General features: G+C 39.4%; 1 protein-coding gene across 1 annotated transcript in view; it reads left to right on the top strand.

Annotated features, from left to right (window-relative positions):
• The window catches only part of NR3C2 (nuclear receptor subfamily 3 group C member 2), a 346,649-nt gene that overhangs the window by 249,483 nt on the left and 73,199 nt on the right, over window positions 1-23,967 (top strand). The window lies entirely within an intron of this gene.

The raw sequence follows: 23,967 nt of genomic DNA, 5'->3' as shown, positions 1-23,967 counted from the left end.
AGAGTTCACAATTTTGAACTAAAAAGAAGGGAAACATAAGAATAATACTGCTACTGGGCAGAAGAAGTAAAGAATTCTACAGATAACCAAAGGAGTTTTCCCTGAACAGAAAGGAGGAAAAGGTGGAAGGAGACTAGAGACATCAGTAAATCAGTCTCCTGCTGTGAAATGCTGGGAGAACTGAAATGGAGAAGTGGGTGAAAAACAAAAGACCCAAAGATCCTAGAGTGACAGAATCATAACTGATTCTCCAAGAAAAGGGATCTTTTCTACTTGAGGTAAATTGGCTTTACCTGCCAGCAACTTTTGGTCACCTGCAAAACTCACACGCGGTGTGGGTCTGGTGAGAGAAGTTATAGGATCAACGCCAGTGAAGAGGAGGTTTAATATCTGAAATCCAATAAGGAAAACAATTTTTATATCTTTAAGGGTCTCCTGAGGCAGGATATGCAGTAGTCTGTATAAGTTTAGAAAGCCCAAGTGTACTGAGTTTTATGAAGAAATACCATTGCTTGGATTTTTTTTTTCTTTCCAATTCCTCTTGCTTGGAGACAATAAGAATTTCAGTGGGACTTTTGAACAGTAAAGTGCAGAGGGAAATAACACATTTTTATAAATCAATGAAAGTATGGTTTTTGAATCTTCACGTATAAGTTACGCCATACTCATTTTCTTAGTAATGTGACTTGAGTTAAACAACTGGTATTTTTACCTTGCAAAATTTCAAAGAGGAAAGTTCAGGATTGGTCCCAAAGCAGACACAATTTCAAGATTTACTATTTTTCTTCATTTCTGAGACTTTTTTTCTTCCAAAGTTTACCTATTATGATTATAATTTGCGATCAGTATGTGCATTTAATTTTTATTAGTTTTTTTTTTTTTAAACTCTTAATTATATTGGTGTCTTATTTGGTGACAGATGACATCTTAGCGATAGAAACATTCGATTCAAAGATTCGTCCCTCCTAAGAACATACACATTTGTAGGCACATACTCATGTCTGGGTGGGCTTACCCAGGTAGGCCGCTTTTCTTGGATCTTTTAAAATATATGACCCAGAGATGTTTGGGAAGTTTTGCTTGGTATACAAAGGCCCCTTGTTACTTCCATGCATCCTTTAACTTTTTTGTTTGCAGTCTGTCCTGGTAGGTTGTCATCCCTTCTACTTAATGGGCAGCAGAGCTTAGCCTTTCTGACCTTTTGGGGCCAGGATAGCTTGTCACTGGCCCTGGTGATCTCCAGAGAACTGGCATCAGAGCCAGCCTCTCTCCTTCTGGGCACCACCTCGGATGTACGGTCCTCTTTTGTCTGGACTCCAGCAGCCTTCCAGTTCCACACACTCAGTGCTGTTTTCTGTAATACATGATTGTTTTCTAACTCTCTGATAAATTGTGGGGAGCTTTTGTTTTTGCTTTGTTCGCAGTGCTTCCTATTGTTGCACTCTTTGAAAAGTTACTTCAGATGACAGAGGTTTATTTTTATTTTTATTTTTATTTATTTTTGAAAGAGAAGAGAGAGAGAGAGAGAGAGAGAGAGAGAGAGAGAGACACAGAATCTGAAGCCAGCTCCAGGCTCTGAGCTGTCAGCACAGAGCCCGATGCAGGGCTCAAACTCACAGACCATGAGATACGACCTGAGCCAAAGTTGGACACTTAACCAACTGAGCCACTCAGGCACCCCAGGTGATAGAGTTTTATTATAAGAATATTGATAATTTCACAATTAGCCATTGGGAAATACTGGGATGTTGCTTGGGACACATCAGGTTTCAATTTCTAGGGTTTTCTCTTAGATTTGTTTTCCTCTTTTTTTGGCTTCTTTTCAAGCAGGAAGCTCTCTCCTCCCTCTGTTGGTGTTTTTGCTTACTCATTATTTTCATTATACTTGTTTCTAGGCGCTACCTTCTGTACCCTGTAGCTTCATTGTCATCTGAGTGTCCTGGAGTCAAACTTCCAAGAGAGGGTCTGGGCTGATTGGTTGGTTAACTATCAGAATGGAGCTTCTGATTGGGTGGAATCCTCCAGAGGATATAGACACATGGCTGCCTTTGCCTCTGCTGCCCCTACCTTACCCAGGCTGGTGTGGCAGGTTATAGATCCCTGTGCTGCAAAGTTTGATGATCTTTGACAAGAAAGATTTTGATCCCATTTTTCAGGAAGGAGCTATAAGTATAGATAGCAATCAGAGTATAATAGACTCAATGTAAACTCAGTAAACAGTTACAATAACTGTTAATTGTAGAGAATCCCTTAAATCATAGTAATTTTTTCAACACCCTGATTTTTATTCACATGTTATAAGTTACCCATATATTTAAAAGTAAAACATTTGTTTTTAGCAAGCAAATTGGCAAAGGAAAACAATAACTTCATGATCTTGGAAAAAACTACTAAGGCTTTATTTTGGAGTTCAGGGCTTTTTGATATAGCTCTTCAGAAAACACACACACACACAGACACATACACACACACACACACACACACACACACACACAACATAAATAAAGCAAATCTTAATTTTAAAAAAATCACCAGTTAATGCGTAAGGTAGACATTTTCTTGTAAAACATCTCTATACTAAGATAGTTCTCTGTCCCTACATGCCACGCTCTGGACAAAGGAGGAGCTCTAGGATCATGGGAAGGGTAGGGAATGAGGGCTAAGGAAATATTAGGGAAGAAGATGAAACCACTTAAAATTAGGCATCATAGGTTTACCATACTCAGTCAACTTAGAAAGGGTGCTCAGTCATTCTAGCTAAAGTCCCTGTCTGTTCTCTAGGATTCGTTGCACTGTCTACCTCAAATTCTGATTTCCCACAGTGAAAATCTTGAATTCATTTACTTTTAATTAACAGGCATGTCCACTAAGGAATATAATTTAATCTTTTTCATTTGAAAACCTAGAGACTAATGATCATCTGCTTGTTGCCTTTCTGAATAAACATCTTCTTCTCCCCGTCTTCACAGTAAAATGTTATGATTGTGAAGATGGGGAGAGGAAGCTATCTATATTACAATAAAGTCCTCTGTTCTCACCTCTAGGACATACAGAAAACCATCCAGCTAACCTGCCAACAGTCTGTCAGCCTTCAGTAGTAAATATGTATGATATTTAATATCATTAGTTTCTGTTAAGATGATGATTTTTCTGGCACAGATAACTTACCCTTTAAAGGCTAACCCAATTCTGGGGTGACTGGGTGGCTCAGTCGGTTAAGCGTCCAACTTCAGCTCAGGTCATGATCTCACAGTCTGTGATTCGAGCCCCATGTCAGGCTCTGTGCTGACAGCTCAGAGCCTGGAGCCTGCTTCGGATTCTGTGTCTCCCTCTCTCTGCCCCTCCCTTGCTCATGCTCTCTTTCTGTCTCAAAAATAAATTAAAAAAAAAAAACATTAAAAAAAAGAATAGTATTAGAGTAAGAATATTACAAAAAAATAAAATAAAGGCTAACCCAATTCTAACAGATTTTTAAAAATATTTTTATTGATTTATCAAATTATACATACTTGCTACAGCAATTAATAAAGGAAACTAATAGTTCTCTGCAATATATTGAGGGAATAAAGATGGAAGAAGAGTCAAGACGTTTGCCGAGCACTTTATTTACTGATGAAAAAATAATGATTTACATTTTGGCAGGGAGGCTCTTAAAAACTGAACTAGCAGAGCTAATAAAAATGGTTTCTTCAGAATGTGCTGCTTCATTATTTTGAAAAGAAGATCTATCAACAATAATATAAAGGCAGTTGCTGAGTTAGGTCAAAGAAGTCAGAAACTCCAAAATGTAATTGTGCTCTGTTTCTCCTTCAGTGTTTGTACAGTATTTGTTTTGAGAGGATGATAATGTGGAACATGTTTAAATAGTGAGGAAGATAAGCAGTTGCTCAGTTACCAGCTAATTATTTTTTTTATATTAAGATTAATTTAATTTGTATAGGAGGGGATCATACTGTTCCAAAAGTGCATCTCTGGTGAACCCATTCGTTGATTTGTTCAGCAAATATCCATCGCACACCTCTGAAATTCCAGATGTTCCACATGATGTTGCCGATGTAGCAATGAGAAGACAGGCACTGGCCTTGTTTTCAAAGACCTAATCTTTAAGAATGAAGAGATTTATTTTGGACCCGATAAGCATTAAAAATTGCAGCAGGGTACTTAAAAAACATCCTTACCGTTGATAGCGGCCCAAATCCCTGGAGTTCTTTCTCTCTGCCTTAGAGTGGTACCCATAGCTTCTTGACCTGTATTGATCAAAGTGGTGGCACCTCAGGATGACTTCCCATGACTGTGTCCCTTGATATTTGGTTGGTTCATCTTGCCTAGTTGCTTCCCATGCGTGCTGATCCTACCAAATGGCCCTGTGGCATCTGCTAATGCTTGCATGGGACATTGTCTAGAAGGGAGCAGCTGTGCAGTGCGAACTCCTGCAGAATGACCATAGCTCCGTCCCAGTTCCAACTACAGCATCTGTCAGGAAACGGAATTCTTCACTTCCTGTTGCTCCCTCAACTCAAGCTGTGAAAATAAGCTCTTCACATTCTTGCTGAAAAATTGAACTTCACCATGAAGATTTCTGGCCACCTTAGAGGTTTCTAAGTCATTTCTGGTCTGAGGACAACTGAAGCAGCTCTGGTTGGTCTCCTCAGAACATGTGCCATGTCTCTGTCTCTTATCACTCTTGTAACGGATGCTAGGAAATGTGTGTGAAGAAAGGCTGGAACTTCGGGAGCCACTTTCTAGGAGCTCTCTCTCAGCTCCCTTCAGTTCTTGAACCACCATAGCATGTTACCATTTCCCTCAGGAACTTCAGGACTCACCTGCAGCAATGGCCTGAGAAGCCAGGAGACAAACTTGTGTGAATAATATTTTTAATGTTTTTATTCTTGAAGACCTCTCCACACAAAGTTTTCTTAATCTAGAAAGACTCAAACCAAGCCATTGCTAATTCTAAAATTAGTTCACCAGTGAAAATTCAGTTTCATCTTTATTTGGCATTTCATGATAATGACTTAGAAACATTTGCATATGTTAAGTAGCTCACTTTTTTGTTTTTAATTTTAAAGCAGACACTTAAAGCCTATAGAATAAAAACACCTTTCCATTCTGTATATACTCCTATTTTTTGATAAATTGAGTTAAGTTAGAAATTTTAAGCCAAATTCAAAAGATAATGCAAAGGAACAACAGGAAGCCCAAGAGGACTGTGTAATTAAACGATCAGTCATTCTTGGTTCTCACTGTATATCACGTTCATCTGTCAAGTCTTTGTTTTAAACCCACTCACCCGTGCCCTACTCCCAGAGACCCTCATGCAGTAAATCTGAGAGAGCACGGGCATCTTTTAAAATAGTATGCATTGTACATCAGTACACTAGAGCCAAGAACATCTGTTCTAGGGGTTACTAGAACACTGGCAGCAGTTTTCTTAGGATAAGAAAGCCCTTTCATTGTTTGTTTTTTAAATGTTTATTTCTTTACTTTTGAGAGAGAGAGAGAGCATGCACACGAGTGAGCTTGTGCTTCAGGGGAGGGGCAGAGAGAGAGGAGTAGTTGAGAGTCCCAAGCAGGCTCTGTACTGTCAGCCCTGTCAGTGCAGATCCTAATGTGGGGCTCAAACCCACAAGTGGGAAATTATGAACTGAGCTGAAGCCAAGAGTCAGACCCTTAACCAACTGAGCCACCCTGGCGCCCCTCTTTTTTTTTTTTTAATGTTTATTTTTGAGAGAAAGAACATGAACAGAGGAGAGGCAGAGAGAGAGGGGGAGACACGAAATCCGAAGCAGGCTCCAGGCTCTGAGGCGTCAGCACAGAGCCCAATGTGGGGCTTGAACCCATAAACCATGATTTAAGCTTCTGAGCCACCCAGTCGCCCGCCCTCGTTTTTGTTTTGTTTTGTTTTTTTTAAAGCACCATTGTTTTATTTTTTTCCATTTAGCATTACTTTTCTCTTTTTAAGTAAATCACTAATCAGCATTTGGAAAATATTTCTTTATCAGGAGAGGTCCCGTAAAAATGATGTTTGAAGTTAATACATATTTGTATTTTCCTTGTCAACTCTAACAGCCCTGCAAAGGTCCATGTTAGCGTTTAGTCCACTGACTTTACTGGGTTGTGCATTTCTAAGCAATAACTTTTTAAATTTTACATTTAAATGCTACAAATATTTGGGGACAGAGTGTTCAGAATGCAAAGATGAAGGTAGGTTTCTTAACGTCAGAGAGGAAAAGTCTGAAACAGTGATCCTACAGCTTTCTTCTGGGGAGCCAAGAGTGAGGAAAGAGATGAGAAGTCTGAGAATAATCTCAGGAAAGAAACTGGGGGGTGAGAGAGTCCATGGAAAGGTTTGTGATTTTTTACGAGAGAGGAAGCAGATTTAGAAATGCCATTTTAGGTGTCACCTCACGTTTGTTCATTTGCTCCTACCTCATACCCTGGACATGTGTAGACATTTGCCCCCACTGAGGAGAGAGAAAAGGAGCTAGGTTATAACTCCTCTCCCCCCACACACACACTTAGAGTGCCCCCATGCCAGCACTGTGGCTGTCCCCTCTCAAGCTGGTAGTCAGTGGGTCAGATGTTTGTGTATGTGGTGTCGTCCAAGACCTCAAGTGGGTCTGTTCTCCACACTGTTCTTCAGAGCAAAGGACATCTTGACCCCCTTCTCCATTCTTTCCCAGTAGAGATGGTTTGGTCACATCATTAAACTCTTTCCAGATAATATTAGTGGTGACATATTGTTGGCTTTCCAGTTGTTTCATGATTAAACAAAAATCCTTATCAGGCTTTAAATATTATATAAGAGATTTGATTAAAATACTCCGGAGTCTAAGACAGATTCAAAATAAAACTTAAAAGACTTAGCTGTATTTGATTTATTTACTCTAAGGTTCACTAACTGCCCCATTCCCAACAAGCTTTCATATCCAGTAGGTCAGTTTTTTTCAAAATGTTTGACTCATTTTCTTCTTTAATAAACAGAATCTGAAGCCTCCCCTTAGGTTATTTGAAATTCAAAATAAATAGGATCCCGTGACTGAACATAACGCAGCGAACACAAGGCTTGGTTTGTTTTCAACTCACATACACCCCTTTCGCCTCTACCTGCTTACCCTGCCCCTTGAAAGGTTCTGTGCCACTCCTAGGCTCTACCCTGTGTAACTAGTCCTTCCAGCTGCTCCAGTGTGCCCTCCACACCGCCAGTGATTTCTCCCGCCCACAGCTCCCTCTGGTCCTGCGCTACAGAGAAGTTCCTGCCAGTCAGTCTCAGTGGTTTGAGTGACAGCACGCTTTGTCAGGCACAGCAAAGTCCTCTCATTTGCAGTAGACATAGGGGAAGGCCAAGAAAACCACCTGTATTCCTATGTGTACACGTCTCCCATCAGTGTTATAACAAAGTACCACAAACTGAAAACAACACAAATTTGTTGCCGTATAGTTCTAGAGGTCAGAAATCCAAAATGGGTCTCACTGAGCTAAAATAATATGTCAGCAGGCTTTGTTCCTTTGTAGAGGCTCAAGGAGGAAATCCATTTCCTTGCCTTTTTCAGCTTGTAGAGTCTGCCCATATTCCTTGGCTCATGACTCTCTTCCATCTTCAAAGCCAGATTAAAGGCATCTCTCCTACCTTAATGTATTTCAATCTGTAGGGTCCCTTCTGCCCTATAAGATAACACATTCACGTGTTCTGGGCATTAGGTGGTAAATGTCTTTGGAGGACCATTATTTTGCCATCACACTATTAACAACCTATACCCATCAAAACACACTGCTGCTTTGGGATTTCTGGATTGCTTCCTGACTTGGGCCCTCTACATACTCACCCAGCTCATTCCCCTCTCCCCTTACCCCCTGGCACCACTTCTTTCCATGAAGCCACTCTGATTTCTTGCTCACAACTTTCTGGTTGTGCCTTTGTCCGCACAATTCTTAAATGGCCTACATATTCCTTCCGTATGCTAATTAGTCTCCATCACCCACCCCAGGCCTGCTTCAAACACTGCATCACCTCCACATTAAGTGCAGCCCTCACAGATCAATCTTTTACACAGTTGGAAAGAACTTTCACTCCCTTTTAGGCTGTTCCAGATATTATATATGTATGTATTTTATTAAGACTTCTTGTATAGAGTTTTTTTATTACTTCCTTAGATGAAGTTAATTAGTACCTCCTCTGTGCTTCCAAAGCCCCTATTGTAGCATTTATCAGTTTTTATTACAATTATTTGTTTATAGGTATTTCATGCCAACTAGTCAAGACTTTCTTAGGAGCAAAGTTGTCCCTTTGTCTTCATATCTAGAGCACTTGGAACAAGTCGGTTAGTGTTTAATAAATGCTTACAGAATAAATGAGTGAATGAGCATGCAGTTAAACCTTGCACATACATAGCTAAGCTGACTTCAGCAAAAAATTGTAAGGTTGGTTATATAGTTATTAAAGGCACAGTAGGCTTCATTTTGTAAACAGTCCCATAACAAAGATTCCAAGGATGATATTTTAAGAAATTTCTATAAATATTGTTTTTTCCATCCCTTTACCAAGAAGGTGCAGTTTCCAAAAAAAACATATAAGTCTTGATCATAATGTTGACTTATATAGTATAATTTGGCAACTTCTTAAATGATAATATATTGCAAAAAAGTTTTTATGTATCTCTTCATTTACTGATGAGGAATTTTATGTGATTTTTGAACTTCCAAATTATGCTTATTTAACCACAGTTTTTGTCCCCAACATGAGAGAATGGCCATCTTGGGATAGCTCTTATAGCTATTAAGGTGGAAATTCTAGCCCTGGTCTGGTAATTTGTAGTGAAGTTTAAGTTTAAGGTCAAGAGAGGCTAGTTTGAGTTGACCTGGAGTGAAAGGGCTAGAGAAATGAGCTCCCAAAATAAATTTGAAAAGACAAAGCCAAGAGGTAATGGAAAGGAAACACAGGAGTGAGGGAAACCTGAGATGAATAGGTTAAGATGAAGATTTAGTTGAGCAGCTTAGTGAGATCCTAAATCCCAGGGATCATGAGCTACATCAGTGGAATCATGGTTTCCAGAACATTTGTAACCCAAGGTCAAAGTCAGGTATATGTACTGATTTCAGGTGAGAGAGGGACCTATCTTCCCAAGAACTTCACCAAGATTGACAGAAACAAACGCTCAGCCCATGTTTGGGTGGCCAGTTGAATAAAGCAGAAATAAGCAATGCTGTGTTCATAACCATAAACATGAAGACAGTATTCTGGCTCCGTTTCTGGGAAATAGAGAAACCTACAAGCTGAAGAAGGAGAATGTTATCAGACAGTGTCTGTGAGGCCTCCACCCATTAGGAAAATGTGTGCCTACCTAACTGAACCGCATGAAACCACACTCATGATTGAAGTAACTCTGGGCAGGTTATACCTGGAAATTCCTTCACACAGTAGTCAGGTTTAATTGCACACTTAATTTGGCTGGGCGCAGGGCTAGCATTCATGGGATGGGTAAAAGGTGCAACTTCCGAAGATGAGAAACAGGCTATAAACCTAGGGGTGTGCACCTTTTTCCCTCCAGGTGGTGTCAGCAGGATGTTGACCAAGGGGAGCAGTGCCAGCAACACAGCTGAAGGAAGATTATGCTTTGTTTCATTACAGGAACAGATATTCTTTTAATGGGTAGTTAGTAAGGAAGCCTATTGTATAAAGCCCAGCTTGAATTTTAATGTGAGAATGTTGAAGTCAGTCAGTCATTACTCATTTTTTTTATGAGTGTAATAACCTACAGGATATGCACTTGTCAGTCAGTACACACACCCTTTGGGCGTGGTAGGGCACTTGGCCATGCCTTTTAAATTGTAAACCTGATGCTGTGATTACACTAAGCTGCAGGAACTTCTCTAGTGCACCGTATGTTGTGCCCATGTTGCTCGTAAAATATGTTTGTGGTGTGGCACTGGTAATAAGACTTGGATTTCCAGAAAACTAAACGTAAGTTTTAAATGTATGGATAGGTTCCAATCCTTTACAACACCGGTGACACAAATAAGGAATTCTGTATAGAATTCACCTATCTGTAGAGAGCAGGGGAAAACCTTCAGTGCTTCATCTGAAAGGGCATGGCCAGCTCTCAGCTCCAGACATTTGTTGCCATGGGAGAAAACAGGCAGATCTTGTCAGAATTTAAGATTTCTTTTTGAGATATCAGAAATACAATTTTTTTGTGAAATATGCCACATTCTGAATGATGAAAATGAAGGGTTTTTGTTGTTGTTGTTGTTGTTGTTGGTTTTTTTTAATTTTACTTAGCTTACTTTCCAGTTTGTGACTTTTGCTATCAAGGAAACTAACTTTAGGAGCATCATAAATTAGCATGCTGCTTACTTCAGTTCTCATTTGCTTGTTTTTATATAGTCTAGGAATTTAATTATCTTTCTGGCTTACTGTTCCTGTTTTTATCAACTTCCGTAGCGTAGGCCAGTGGTTCTCAATCAGCAGCAATTATATCCCTTGGAGGGATATTTGGCCAAGTCTGGAAATACTTTTGGTTGCCACAACTTAGAGTGAGAGTGTGCTACTGGCCTTTAGGGGAGTAAAGGGCCAGAGATCCCGCTAAATTGCATAGGGCTCTACGTTGCATAGGACAGAACCCAACAACAAATAGTTTTGTGGCCCCAAATGTCAATGGTGATACGATTGAGAAATCTTCATGTAGACCCTGTTTTTAATTTCTGTGTATCCCTCCTTCCCTTCTTACTTGCCTTTCTTTTAAAGCACTTTTTTCCAGATACTCTGTTTCCTCTTCCTGGAATCTCATTCAGAACCTTTAGGTTGGTAGTTCTCAATTTCAGAATGTAGAAAAAATCTACATGGGAGTTTCTAAAAAATGGAGACTCTCAGACCCCACTTGTAGCTATTCTGACATGTGGATCTGGGGTGGGCCAAGATTCTGCTTCTTGAAATAAGCAGGTGATTCTAAGGAAGACCGTGCACAGATCACAGTGAAAGTGGTAGGACAATCCTCGTTTTCATAATATCTGCTTCTCTCCACTTTTTTTGGATCCTTTATTAGTTGAACTCCTTAACTATATTGTTACTTTTACTAAGCCTTTAAAAATTACATATCTTTTAATAGTTATTTACACTTTGGGAAATAAACTAAAATATTTATGGACAATCAGTCATCCAAGTAGCTGAATAATATATCTTACAGAGTTTCTTCCCAAAATTTCTGGTCTCTTTTCTCTACTTTTTTTGTAATATACTATATGTCTTTTCACTGGTTGATAGTGCTTCCCTGAAAATAAAAGATTAAAAACTTGAAAATATTAGAAATAATCCATGTAAGTGATTCCTTGACCAAACTGATGCATATGAAATATTACCAAAAATTGAGATCATAGTTTATGCCATGTAGTTGTTCCATGGAGGCAAAAAGGGAGGGCATTTATAGGCACATAAGAGCTATTTCTCCAAATGCTTCCTGGAACTCAGGAAAACTACATGTTTATGCAGATACCTGCCTTCAGGAGCTTCAGCTCATGACTGGCATCCCATGTATTATAAAAATTGAGTTCAAATCACAGGACTTTGATAGGTCTACAGCAGTTATTCAGTGTCTTGTTGAAATTTATAATTAGAAGGATACGTGGCAGTTATTTGGATCATTTATCAAGGCATAGCCTCTGGGATGTCATTACCAACACAGATGTCCTTCCACACAGATAAGACAACTTAAAATCGTTGTAAGTTGCAAACATCGTTGGTCTGCTAACCAGCTTGCCACCAAGGGTCATGGGTAACTTTGTTATCCAACTTTGACCACTTCTCATCATAATCCCAAAGAAGCTATTTTTAAGAAAGCTGGAATTCTATCTGGATGGCTTTGTGTTTATTGGCAGATATTAAAATAGTTATCGAATGTCCTGGGGAGAGGTCATTAGCTTCTCCCTCATAATATTCATCAAATGTTTTTCATAATAAATAAATACAGGTAAATGTCTTGCTGAGCAAATGTGTTTTCACGGGTTTCCCTGAGCCCCTCCTCTGTAAAAATCCTTATGGCTGACCCAACCAACAGGCTACTATACTTGAAATGATGAGGCCATGTGTAGAAATCCCCTTTACCAGTTGGAATCTCAGTGAATTCATCTTCCTGGAACTTTATTTCATCTGACTTAAAATGAGGAGATTAAACTGGCTGATCTGTGATGTTCCTTCTTGTTCTAGAAGGCTATAACTCTGTTAGAGTGCTCACAATATAGATATCCAACGTTGAATCGTCGGGGGTCCATCTGTGGCAGGAGAAGATCACAGCTTTTCTCTGCATCCCTGCCCCTTCCCCAAGGATGTGTCAGGGTCAAGGGCAGAATCATTTCCCATGATTGCATCCACAGAAAGGAAAGCATGCTGATGTGTCAAACTCAGCAGTACAAATTGGACCCTAAGATTAGGGATGGAGAGTACCTTTTTTCCTGGATCTTGCCTCTAGTCTTGTTCTTCTATGAAGTTAAAGAGGTAAAACACTTATTTTTGGCTTTTCCCTTTTTCATCTCTCATTAGACTTTCTCAGGGTCAGAAGTGGCAGGGCTGCCTGCCCTCTCCTACTGTACTTGGCTTGCTGCTTCTTGGAGGGCACCTGACCTGCCTTTGTTATCATACCAAGGCTTCATTGAGCCCCTGGCTGCAGTTATTTTCTGGATAGACTAGCCTAGCTCACTGGGGCTTGGGGTGAAACCTAACATACTCTCTATTTCCCTTAACAGCTTTGTTAGAGAATGGCAACTGTAGTCCTCACGTTAAGACATATAACCAGTTTTCGAATGTCAGCAAAGCATTCATTTATTTATCTTCCCTTTTTTCCCCCTTTATTGCTGTGCAATAAAATGCTTAGACAAGTTCTGAGCATGAAAATACAGAAACCAAACAAATGAATGTAGAGTGTATCATTATTCTGGGCATATCTCATGATCTTTTATTCTCTGTGATCATGTCTGTAAAGGGAGAATAGTTGAATCTAAAAATTTCTTTTTAATGTTTATATAGTTTTGACAGAGAGCATGAGTAGGGGGAGAGCAGAGAGAGACGGAGACACAGACTCCAAAATAGGCTCCGGGCTCTGAGCTGTCAGCAGAGAGCCTGATGTGGAGCTCGAACCGACAAACTGTGAGATCATGACCTCAGCTGAAGTCAGATGCTTAACCACTGACTGAGCCACCCAGGCACCCCCTGTTGAATCTAAAAAAGAATTTCTAGGGTTGCCTAGGTAGCTCAGTTGGTTGAGCGTCTGACTCTTGATTTCGGCTCATGTCATGATCCCAGGGTCATGAGGTCAAGCCCTGTGTTGGGCTCTGTGCTGAGCATGGAGCCTACTTAGGATTCATATTCTCTCTCTTCTTCTCTTCTCTTCTCTTCTCTTCTCTTCTCTTCTCTTCTCTTCTCTTCTCTTCTCTTCTCTCTGTCACCCCCCCATTCCTCCCCCCTTGCATGTGTGCTTTCTCACACACACACACTCTCTCAAATTGAAAAGAAAAGAATTTCTAATCCTAACTCTGGGCCCAAAGAAATTGCTATTAAAGAATACAAATTCTTTGCAGGGAAGGTTATAGGTTTGTATCATCCCCATTCAGTTATGGAAGTTAAAAATTATTATGGACGCTAAAAATTGTGCTTTACATGGTGTGTAACTTAGAACCACATTGTCTGTTTGAAAATCCTAGCATGAAATTGGAGCTAACCCAAATCAGCAATGAGGAACTGACTCCTAGCAAAGACCTCTGCTCTGGGGGGACAGCCGTGGGCTACCCCATTACACTAGAAGAGACTTGTTCTAACATCAGCAAAGCCATCAGTGAAATTTATCATCAAAGACACCATGAATTCTTCCCAGTTACATATAGAAGTGTTAAAAATCACAACATGCTAGCAGACTATGTTTTAAATGAAGGGAAACCTATCTTTGGAACATAAGCAGAATACTGATAGGAAAATGGTAGGCAATTTGTGAGAAGAAACCCTAAGTGTTTTTGTTTAATATCCTTATTGTAAATGTGACATTACTTTAAAAGTTACTAACAGTGGCATAAATATGAATTACAGCCCAAAAGGAAAACTTCCAGAATGGCCCAATTATCCTTCCGGAACTACTTAAATCGTCTCCAGAAGACCTCCTCAGGGCAGCTCATCTTCTAGCTCTGGCAGAGATGGGCTGACTTGTTTTCATCTAAATCTACTGTTCTTTCTCCTCTGTGAAGGCAAAATAGATTATAAGGAATCACTCAATATAAAAAGGGATCTAATGTTTACTTCTCCTAAAAGTTTCTTTTTGATGAGTTAGCATCATATTTATTAACAACTTTCTTAAATGCTTTCTTGGACCTTTTGCTTTTAGTGTAGCTAAGTGGTATACATTTGAATAATATTTTTGAAACTTAAGTGGAAAGCATATTCTTTTAAAGACTCTTTTTGTCCAGCCTGCCGTGCTGAATTAGGTTTTGAGAGAGTCACCAAAGCTCTGGAATTTACACTGTGGCAGAATACCAGATGAAAAAATAGCCGTTCATCTTCTAAACAGAGCTGCGAGGTCAGGCATGTGTGTCTGCCCCCACCCTGGCATGGTTCTGCTCACCACCAGGCAGCTGAGAAGGCCTCGTCCTCAGCAGGGACCTGAGACCTGCCAACACAAGACATCATCAGAGCGCCTCAAAATGTTTTAGTACTAACTCTGTGTGCAGAGAAAAGTTGGAATGAAACCATGAGAAGCAAATGTAAGAGAATCACTTATTCAAAAAAGGCCATTTGGTTTGGCTCTGCTTTATCTGGGAGTTTCCAGACCAATTCAGCCTGTATCCTGAAGAGATCCCAGCCTAGAAAAATAATTTTTTTTCAAGTACATGCATCATTGGCTACTATTAATTCCTAATTTAGACTTATTCTGATAATGTCAGTGGAATAAAATGTAGAGTAATATTTATTTAAAATGCATATAAGATACAAACATTGACATTCTCTCTTCCCTCAGGCCTATTTAATTGCCCCCCCCCCAACTTGAGTGGCATCCTGTTAACTCATTAACATGTACTTATTACACTCATCCTTTTTTTATATTAGTCTTAGCTTCTAATATGAATATTTTTTTTTAATTCTGCTTGGCTTCTTTGTCTTGCATTTTTAAAATGTTAAAACACTAGACTAATGGTAGTCAGAAATACAGAATGTTTTCTGTGTTATGCCAGTTGTGAAAAGTATGTGTCTATATCAATTCATGGTATTATTATTCTGTGTTTTGTTATCTAGTTCAATTCTTTCTCTTGCTAAGTTTTAATAATTTTTAATCATTCAATTATAATCTCAACATTGGTAGTCTCGACTAGAACCTAGTCAGTTTACTTTTCATGTAAATAATGTAAAGCGTTACTTATAATTTGCTTAAAATTGAGACAATTTTATATAAAATATGCTGTTAAGTAATAGTCCGTAAAAGATAATTAAAACTATAATGATGTGGCTCTAAGTAATTCTTTTACAGAATGAGTATTGAGCTAAGGATAAAATATTTTGAAAAAAACTGGTATTGGAGATAAAACTATTCTCTTAATCTGCATATTTTTCCATTCCACTCCATAGTTTTTATTTCTCAGGTACACAAATACTAGTCATAAAAAAATCTGAAATTGAATTTAGGCATCTTCCCTCGTTGCATTAGAATTCTTGAATACTTGTAAGTCGTAAGGTCACTGGGTACAATTAAAGAGTCCAAGACGAAGAAGCCATTGCAGTGAAGTGAGAGCAGATGCTAAGAGGGAAAAACGGAATAACTGAAACCTGCCTAAATGTGACACTCAGGCAAATGTTAAAGCATTATATTTTAAATGTTCTCTGAGAGCTTATTTACAGAATGTTTTGCTGAAAATATTATAAAGAAAAATGCCATTAACCTAGGGTAAATAACCTCCTAATATATCTATTGGATAAACTTTTATAAATACATACATACAATTGCTTAAGGTAGATCCTATTTAGCAGACTTGCTGGTTTGAGGAGGTGTTCATGGGACCCTTTCTATGGGTTTTCTGCCCAGCATGTGTTCTAGCATCTGACCAGTTCTTTTTGGCCTGAGCCTATGGAGGATCGTGCTGGGGCTCAGGAAGGCACAGTAAATTAAGCTGTGCACTGTAGTCTGTTTCCAGGTCACTGCCTTCTGCCTCTTTCTCATACCTTATTCACCCTTTGACCTTGTTAGAACAGTAATGTTTCTTCATAAAACATCCTTAATGAGACTATTTACCTTGCATACCCAATGAGATCATGCTTTGTGTAATAAATTCTGTGCTCGAACATATGCCAAGAAGGCAACCCTTGCAGCTGTTAAAGAATTAACTTTTTAACTGAGGGAGGGAACTTTTGCTTGCCGTCCATAGCTATCATGGCTCTGTTTTTCTTATTTTAAGTATGTTATAAAACTAGATGGAGGTTTTCTCTACTTTTTTTTTTTTTTTTGCTTAGTTGTTTGTGTTTTGTTTTGCGTATACAGTTGTATCAATCTTGAGCATGGCATAGTTATTCCTAAAGAATGTGAATTTACAAAGCAGATAAATAATGTGTATTTTCTTAATAATGTTCATTTGATTTCAAATATCTATTTGTGCAAAGAACTCAACTCTCAGGTGCAATGGAACTTAGGAACTTTATTTTTAATCAGAAGTAGTAGTTTCTTCCCCCATGAATTCTATTTTTCATACAGACCAGTTTGAATTCTGCCTGTTGGTATCTCCTTCCATCAGGATTATGGTGTCTTCACATGGAGCAAAAGCATAAAGCCTGGGTTGTCTGCTACAGGAGCAGCCCCCGAGTCCACAGAAGTTGACTGTTCTGCCTAAGGAATTAGGAAAGAAAATATCTTGTGGATTGGTACAGGCTGTTATATGCCTCCTGTTAAAGAGATTAATAATCTCTTCAGTACAGGTAACCTAATGGTAACCTTGCCGAAAATTTAAGTCATTTGAGGGCTTGGCCCTTTTTCACACCCCTTTGGCCTCTTGGTTTGATGTCATCTGCAAACGTAATGGGGTTTCTCTCTTCTGTTTTTCCATGTCATTACAGTAGCCCACCACCTGCTGACTCTGCCACAGTCACAAGTGCCATCCTTGTGACCCCCTGCAAACCACTGCACCCCTCTGTACGATGGGGATGACAATAGTACCTACTCCACAAGGCCCTTAGGAGGATTAAATGAGATATTTTTAAAAGATGGTGTCCTAGCACTTAACATACAGATCCCCAATCAATGGTAGCTCTTTACTATTGCTTTTTCCCCACTAAGAAAATTACATAGTCTCAGGATTAGAAGAAAACCAAAGAGCCCATTTTAAACACAGAACTAAAGCAAACAGTCCTGTAGCTTATAGTGGTGAAATTGTTTCTAACAAACAAGGTGTGACTGCTGGGGGATAGGGTAGAAGAGAGCATAGAGGACTTGACGTGTTTTTTTCCATGGTGCTGGACCTTCTTCCAGGCATGCATTCTGACATCGCAGTATTTGTCTTTTGAGCTTATTTTGGAAAAATACTTCTAAATTTATTTCTTACCACATTTATAGGGGTAAGGGATTTATTCCTGTTTCTCAAACAAATATGAACCAGAGAAGTTCCTTTCAGACAAATGAAAGGCCGGAACGTACAGTGGAGGTCTGATCGTACAGTGGAGGTCTGATTTTCTTCCATTGTGGGGCCACTGGATCTCAGTAACTCATTGAATCACGTTTTTCTACCTTTGGACAGAACTGCACTCAGGCAAGCAGGATGCCTGTCTACCTATTACTTTAGAGTTTTTAGGAAATAATATTACTACGTGCTCTTGCTGGTAATTCATTCCAGGCTCTCTCCATAATGCATTCCAGAACACTTGAAGGAAATTCTCCTGATATCTAATCTCAATCCCTTCTTCTGCCCTTTAAACCCTTTATATCTTATCTTAACTTCAATGGGGATAGAAAGCAGATCCTCACCAGGGTTTGCCACGTGCCTTGTTAAGTTTTTGAAATTGCTATTTCGTCTCTCACGTCCCTCCTCACCCTCTACTGTAGAATAAGTCGATCCCAGTCTTTTCCCACTTTTTTTTCCCTCTTCGCTAAGCATTTTTTGTCCAGGGCTTTGTGGGTAAAAGATTTGTCATTTTGTTGTTCCCCCTGAGACTTCCTTGGGGTATGTATCAGCACATAAATGGCAAGGTGCAGGTAGAAGGTGTTCCATGTAACCAGCCCACCCTCCACCCCAGCTGTCCTTGAGGTGCCGGCTACTTCCCTGCCCCACCACTGCTTACAGTTCTGTGGGAGTAAGGCCCCAGGGGCGCTACGGGCATGGTTAAGCATCTGACTGTCTGTTTCGACTCAGCTCATGATCTTAACAGTTCGCGGGTTCGAGCCCCATGTCAGTTTCTGTGCTAACAGTGCAGAGCCTGCCTGGGATTCTCTCTCTCCCTGTCTGTCTGCGCTTCCCATTCTCATACTGTCTCTGTCTCTCTCTAAATAAATAAATAAACTTAAAAAAGAAAAGAAGTCGTGCCACAGAGAGCTTTGGAACTACGATTTATGCTCAGCCCTGCCACTCAATCCTATGGCAGTCTCTTGCTTTAATACAAACCTACCACCAAGAGGCCATTTCTCTGACATTGTTTCCTCTTGTAAGATTCTTGCTTGATTTAAAGTAGTCTCAACCTGGCCAGACCTCGAAGACATGCTGCTTCACCTTCATAAGTCTGGCTGTCTGTCTAGCCCCCAGAAGTACCTTGTAGGGAGGTGCTGACTTTGCACCTTTCTGACTTTGTACCTCTGGCAGGGAAAGTGTCAGAATACGTCATTGGGGGTTGTCTTCAGAACCTTGTTACCCTCTCTGCACAATTAGTGAACCCCTATTCTGACTGCCTCAGATTCCCCTGAGTCTCTCTTCTGAGATTTGGCTTCTGGTCTGAGGGACTCCCCTCTTTGAGGGGAGGTCAGTTGTGCTTAAATTTGGGTGGATTCCCAACACAGGAAGGTGGCCTGGTCCACATGGGTCTTCCGTATAACATGAATCACACTAGAAGCAAACCAGGACATGGTGGGAATTAATGGCAGAGGGGTATTGTAAATTGTGACCTCCCATAGAAAGATGCAACAACTTCTCCCTGCCATTGTCTGACTCTCCAAATATATTGTCAGTACCACCGACCCCAAACTTATCATTGCCCACTTCATAGACCTAATTACTTTCTTATGTATTGATCGAACTTCCCCAAGATTGTTACCTCTTGTCTAGGCTCAGATCTCGTTACTCAACATTGCACTGCCCACAAAAACAGCATACCTCTACACAGTGTGTGGATATTGGTTACCTGCTAAGTAGTGAATAAATATATTCTACGGTAGCCACAAAATTATATTTATTAAAGATACAAAGATGTCTATAGATACCCTGTGCACATATTAAAATTAAACATATGGAGATCCACTCATTCGGAATGTCTTTTTTCCTCAGGTTTATTGAGGTTATGATTAACAAATAAAAGATTATATATATTTAAGGTGTACTACATGGTATTGTGATATAATGTGCATGTATAATGATTACCACAAGCTAATTCGCATAATACATCACCTCATATAGTTATCATCTGCAGGCCTGTGTAATGTGGAAAGTCTTTTAATGTGGTCAGAAGTTAGGTTTGAGTTTGTCTTAGCATGTGTTCTATGCTAATAACATTGATAATGCCTGTTAATTTATTAAATTTTGTTCATTAACATGAGACTATTCAGAGATATTTTTTAAAACACTGTCTTCAAGTTCTTTAACCACTCAAGGAGTACTTATAAACAGTTGAAATGCACTTTTTTATTATCCATTGAGAAGCTAATCATTTATTCCTAAAGTAGTGTAGGCACATTGCCCCTGGATGGTTGCCCCACTCCCATTAGTATGTACTGCCTTGGGAACAATATGTGCTCTTTTTCCTGTTAGTACCAGTTAGAGAGGTCCTGCTGCAAAACTATTAAACCTATAGAATGGTGACATTCCTTCCTTTGGTTCTATGACACAGAAATACTCGATTGTCCCCCTAACTCTCTGAGCATGTCTTCTCTGGCAGTAGGAAAGCAAAGAGAAGCCACACAAACAAAGAGGATGAGGAGGATAGGGCAAACGGGAGCAAGGCGAGGGTGGCAAGAGAGAAGAGAGAGGAATGGGTGGGTACTGTTACTGTCCTGTGGCTTCAAACCAGAAATTATATTTGGCCCGTGAACAGAAAAGACATGTTTTTGTATAACCTCAGTCTATTCTCTCTAATGTTTACTGCCAAGACCTAAAACTTCAAGACATTTCTAAAATGACAGAATTCTCACTTTAAATTTCTCCAGTGAAATGTCATGATTGAAAAAATCTCATACTAGTCTTTTATTCTACCCCAGAAGGGGCAGGGGGAAGGCTGTCCTAATTACCCATTTCTTGAACTAAAATATCTTTAATTGAACATACTTGAGAAAGATCACGATGAAAGTAACATGAACCATGGGAGAGTCCCATCCCACCATCTTACTGTGAGGTGCAAAAATGAAATCATTCCTATCCAGCCATCATTCTTCCACACCAGTAGTTTGTCAAAAAGTATGTTACTGGTCCTGTCCACCTTGGGACATAGAGTAAACCACAAAGGAAGACCTGCCATGCCATGTCTCAAGGCCTTTGTGAATCGTGAGATCTCAATGCGAATTCTTCACACTTTTTATAAGGTTCCACCAGATGCGCCCTGCTTGCTGTTCTGCATTTTGGTCAAGATAGGAAGCAGGGCCTCCCCGCTGCACAGCTTCTGTGGGGGGGAGGGGGAGGAACAATCGTGGAGAGCCTGTAGAGTTCTGGCCTCCAGCAGTGCCGGGAAAAAGTAGCTGCCCAAATGTTGCTGGTATTAAGGACTTGGCAGCTGAGGGCAGCCAGGAAGCACATACTAGTTACTGTAACATCCACGTAGAATGAGTGAAACTCCTTTAGGTCCAAGTGGGACTGGGACATGTTTAAATTCACATTAATGTACCCCTCCATGCACCCTCCCCCCCCCACACACACACACACAGCTGTTGCTGGCACTTAAGAAATGAAGTGTGGCTGTGGCCACCTGGGAGCATGGGTCCCCAAGCCCGATGCCCATTAACTCCATGTTAATTTAGTAAGGTGGTTTGTAGGCAGTGCTAAGACCCCCAATTTATGTTCACTGATGCTTTGGATAATGGAAACATGCTTATTAAGGATCTTTGGCAAAAGATTTTCCTGTGTAATTAGCAAACATCTTAATTATACACTTGGATTTGAAGCTGTGGCTAATCTTAAAGTATAAAAATAATGCAAATTAGATAAAGAAAGAAGGATTAGAAAGGAAACCATATAGCATAACTCCATTAATAGAGTATAATAATTTATTAAAGTTTCTCAAAATGTGAATTTGAAATAAATTCAGCATTTATTAAGTACCCATAAGCATAATGGAAAGGATGTTTTAGGAATGTGTAAGACACTTATTACCAACTTTTAGGAACTTTCATTTTAGAATATAACACGTATTAGAAGAGCAGCATAAACTTTCCAAACACTTTAGAAAGGCTACTTCGAGTAATATAAGTATAACTAATTATGTATCTCCCCGTGCTTTTAGAAAAGATATTGGATGGATACACATGGCTGCAAAATCTACATACTGAAGATATTTATTACCTTGAGCTGTTTAAATAAATATAGATTATTACTCAGTTCCAAGCGTGTCCCACATACATTCCCAAAATCATAGGCTAAAGTTAAGTGTAACTGAAATACCAAACATAATGTTGATAATCTCTTCAACAGGTTATGCTACAAGCCATAGCCTTGTGGATAAGCGCTAGAGAAAATGTTCGTGATATTTTATAGCGTTGACCTCAAGTCAGCCATGAGAATAAACACAGCAGTATAGACCTAAGGCCAAAAAGAAATATGATTTTTACAATTAATTTGCGAGCAAATATCACTTTTAATAAAATTTGAAACTATAACCCTTGGCTGTTGCTAGTCAATCAAATTACAGTTATCATCAGATGTAGTCTTATAAAGAAGGAGGACATTTTAATGAACTGGAATATTCTTACTATTTGAAGAATTATGGAAAGAATGGAAGTAACACTGAAATATTACTTCAGGTGTCAGCAATAACTTTCAACATGTTTTTATTTTTCTTATCCATTTAGCCCTCTGTGACATAGGAGAGGGGAGCCTTATCGTCTCCATTTCTCCTTGAGGCTTAGAGAAAAGTTTATGTGACCCAGGCAGTTCCCAAGTATCTATTATCCCCAAATAATCAGTATGCTATCGATGAGGCACTTTGCTGATTTTTTTTCTTGGTTGGTGGCTCACTCATTTGTTTGTCAGAAGCATCTTAGTTACATACCGTAAGTTTAGCACTACTGTGCAGTACTTGCCGACAGCTTCCCATTAGCACATGTGAATATGATACATTTGCTTTTCATTAAAACAATTCCAAACATCAGATTTTTTCTGCCAGAAATCTTTTATTGATGGAGGTAGTCTGTAAAAAAATGAAACGATTTGAAATGACTGCTTTAAAATTGTTTTGCTAATTTTAAAACTCCTTAAAATATAGGAATTATATCTTTTAAGCCCAGTTCCAGTATTTAATAGATGTGTGGCAGGTAGATCTATTGTTGGCCAGTGACTTGTCGTTCATCTAAATTGGTAAGTGTTTCTGTGATGAATGTGGTAAAGATGAATGGCCATGATTGTAATCATGAATGGTTATTTCTAAAATCAAGCTAATTAGTGTGGCGTATTTCTACTCTACATTAAACGTGTATGCTAGAAGTCCCTCACGTGTTTGAACTAAGTAGAGTTTTGAAATTCTTCAGTGAAATTGAAAACCTTACAGGGGCGCCTTACAGGATGGCTCAGTCGATTGAGCGTCATACTTTGGCTCAGGTCATGATCTCACAGTTTGTGGGTTTGAGCCCTGCTTCAGGCTCTGTGTTGAAAGCATGGAGCCTGGAGCCCGCTTTGGATTATGTGTCTCCCTCTTTCTCTCTCTGCCCCTGCCCCTCTCGCACTCTGTCTCTCTCTCAAAAATAATAAACAAAAATAAAATAAAGAAACCTTACAATTGCAAATAAGTTATCACTGTAGCTCTAAGCTCAATTTGGCATTTCTAAGCTTTCTTTTCTTTTTATCCTTTAAGTCATACATCAAGGGGCACCTGGGTGGCTCAGTTGGTTAAACATCCGACTTCGGCTCAGGTCATGATCTCACGGTCTGTGAGTTCGAGTCCCATGTCAGGCTCTGTGCTGACAGCTCAGAGCCTGGAGCCTGCTACAGATTCTGTGTCTCCCTCTCTCTCTGCCCCTCCCCTGCTCCCCTGCCCCTCCCCTGTCTCTCTTTGTCTCAAAAAACAAACAAACAAACAAACAAACAGTTATCTGTCTACCCATTGACCCCACACACCTGCCATCCAAAACCCAACCTCCCATCTACCTTCCAGTCTCCCTTACATTTCCCCATTCTTTCATTTCTCGTCTATTTTAAGTGGCCTTGAGAAAAATGAGAAAGAAAAGCAGTTTCTGTTAAAATTAATACTTACTGATCCTTTGGTTTTAATTAAAATGACCACATTATATTTATTGTCCAAAATATGGCACTTGTAAGAATAAACAGGGCATTATTGGTAATCATGCCGGGAAAACCAGCATAAACCAGGACTGTTCTGGGTAAATCAGAACATAATGTCACTCGTACATAATAAGTTCTCCTAAAAATCTGAAGTGGGATTCTAATATCGTAGTATGATATTTTTTAGTTAGATTATGTGATATGTGAATTATTGATTTGCATTCAAAATATAGAGTGGGTCAGATTTTTAAATATTGTATATGTGTGTGTTGATGTAACTTAAACATGGTTTTTTTTTCATTAGCATTAATGAAAAATGAATTTTTTCATAGC

This window comes from Panthera uncia, chromosome B1 (assembly GCF_023721935.1).
Source record: "Panthera uncia isolate 11264 chromosome B1, Puncia_PCG_1.0, whole genome shotgun sequence".
Classification (NCBI taxonomy): Eukaryota; Metazoa; Chordata; class Mammalia; order Carnivora; family Felidae; genus Panthera; species Panthera uncia.
This window is presented reverse-complemented; position numbering and strand designations above follow the sequence as displayed.